This window comes from Humulus lupulus, chromosome 7 (genome assembly GCF_963169125.1).
Source record: "Humulus lupulus chromosome 7, drHumLupu1.1, whole genome shotgun sequence".
Lineage (NCBI taxonomy): Eukaryota > Viridiplantae > Streptophyta > Magnoliopsida > Rosales > Cannabaceae > Humulus > Humulus lupulus.
Genome location: NC_084799.1, coordinates 179998333 through 180000836, shown reverse-complemented (window position 1 = coordinate 180000836; position 2504 = coordinate 179998333).

The window sequence follows — 2504 nt, the reverse complement described above, 5'->3', positions numbered from 1 at the left end:
CGCGGAAATCCCGGAACATTCGACGATGAAGTCGGCCAGGGCCTGTCCCTTGACGGACACCTGGGGCACGTAAGATATATCGAATTGGCTCAGCTCCATTGCCCACTTCAGGAGTCTTCCCGACGACTCAGGTTTCTGCAATACCTGTCGCAGGGGATGGTTGGTTAAGACCTTTATGGCGTGAGCCCGGAAGTAAGGTCGAAGCTTCCGGGACGCCATCAACAGGCAGAAAGTCAGCTTTTCGATCAATGGGTACCGAGACTCGGCGTCTAGTAACCGCTTGCTCACATAGTATACCGGGAGTTGTGTCATTTCTTCCTCTCGCACCAACGCGGCGCTGATCGCGTGCTCGGTCACGGCCAGGTAAAGATACAGTGGCTCTCCTTCTACCGGTTTCGCCAGGATAGGGGCTTTGGCCAGGTGTTCTTTCAGCTTCCGGAAGGCCTCTTCGCACTCGGGCGACCACTCGAAACGCTGGCTCCCACGAAGGACGTTGAAGAAAGGGACGCACTTATCCGTGGCTTTAGAAACGAAACGACTTAGGGCGGCCACTCGCCCCGTCAGGCTTTGCACGTCCTTGTGCTTCCGGGGAGAGGCCATGTCAATCAGTGCCTTAATCTTGTCCGGATTGGCTTCTATTCCCCGGAAGCTCACTATGAAGCCCAGGAATTTCCCGAAAGCCACGCCGAAAGTGCACTTCTTAGGGTTCCGCTTCATCCCATACTTCCAGATAACTGTGAAAGCTTCCGCCAAGTCGTCTGAATGGTTCCGGGACGTCTTAGACTTGACCAGCATATCATCGATGTATACCTCCATGTTTTGCCCTAGCTGGGCCCGAAACATCCGATTGACGAGCCTTTGGTACGTTGCTCCGGCATTCTTGAGTCCGAAAGGCATGAATATGTAGCAATAGATGCCCTTGTCGGTTTGGAAACTGGTATGCTCCTGATCTGCCACGTGCATAGAGATCTGATTGTAGCCGGAGTAAGCATCCATGAAGCTCAAGATTTCGTATCCAGACGTGGCATCCACCATTTGGTCGATTCGGGGGAGCAGGAAACAGTCCTTCGGACATGCTTTGTTGAGGTCCGTGAAGTCAATGCATGTTCTCCAGGTCCCGTTCAGTTTCGGCACCAAGACGGGATTGGCCAGCCACACGGGATACACAGCCTCGCGTATGAAGTTGATGGAAGACAGCTTCTCCACCTCCAGCTTAAGGGCCTCGGCCCTCTCCGTTCCCAAAGGCCTGCGCTTCTGGCGGACCGGGATCGCGTTTGGGTCAATACTTAACGCGTGACAGATGATATTGCGGTCGATCCCGGTCACGTCGGAGTGGGACCAGGCCAGAAGGTCCTGGTTTCCCTGGACTTGGGCGATGATGGCGGCCCGAATGTCTGCCGACAGGCTCTTTCCTACTTGGATAATCCTGGTCGGATCGGTTTTGCTGATGCACACCTCTTCTATTTCGTCCATTGGTTCCAGGACGCGATCGTCCCCTATACGCGGGTCCAGATCATCCTTTTCCTGGACCACTCGCTCAGCAGGAGGGAAGGGGGCTGGTTCGACAGGCTCCTCCCGGACCATGTATATGGGCCGGGCGGAGACATGGTAACACTTCCGGGCGCTCTTTTGGTCTCCCCGGACAGTCCCTACCCCTCCGTTGTCGCATGGGAACTTCATGCAAAGATGGCGGATGGAGGTGACGGCCCCGAACTCGACCAGCGCGGGCCGGCCCAAGATGACGTTGTAGGCGGTGGGGCAATCCACCACAACAAAGGTGCAGAACTTGAACGAGTGCTGTAATTCACCCCCCAGCGTGACCGGCAGCTGTATCTTTCCCATGGGGAGAAGCGCATCTCCGTTGAAGCCGTAGATTTGGGTCGGGCAAGACGCCAGATCCGCTTCCGTTAGGCCAATGGCGGTGAAGGCGGGTCTGAACAACAAGTTGACGGAGCTTCCGTCATCCACCAACACGCGGGACACCAATTTGTTGGTGATTTGGGCATCTATGACCAGCGGGTCATGGTGCTGAAAATGGATGTTGCGGGCGTCGTCCTCCGTGAAGGTGATGGGGAGGTTCATCAATTTAGGGCGCTGAGCTGGAGCCTGGACAAGGGTGCAAACTTCCTGGTCGTGGTCCAGCTCGCTTAGATAGCGCTTTTGGCCATTCCTTGAAGGCCCTCCCAGGTGAGGTCCGCTCGAGATGGTTGCCACATGCCCGTCAACCCGAGGGGGTGCTGCCCCGGAAGGATAGGGCATGCCGGGGCCGGGAACTTGCGCGGCGAGGGCCCCCTGAGAGGCCTGCGCTGGAGGTCCCTGTGCATACCCTCCCTGGGGGGGGGGGTATGCCTGAGTGTTTCCCGGGGCCGTGGGTTGCCCTGGGCTTGCTGACACGCCCGGGACTCCCACGGGCATTCTTACCCACTGGTGGAGGTGCCCCAGCTTGATGAAATTTTCAATCTCATCTTTGAGCTGCCGACACTCGTCGGTGGTGTGGCCCACGT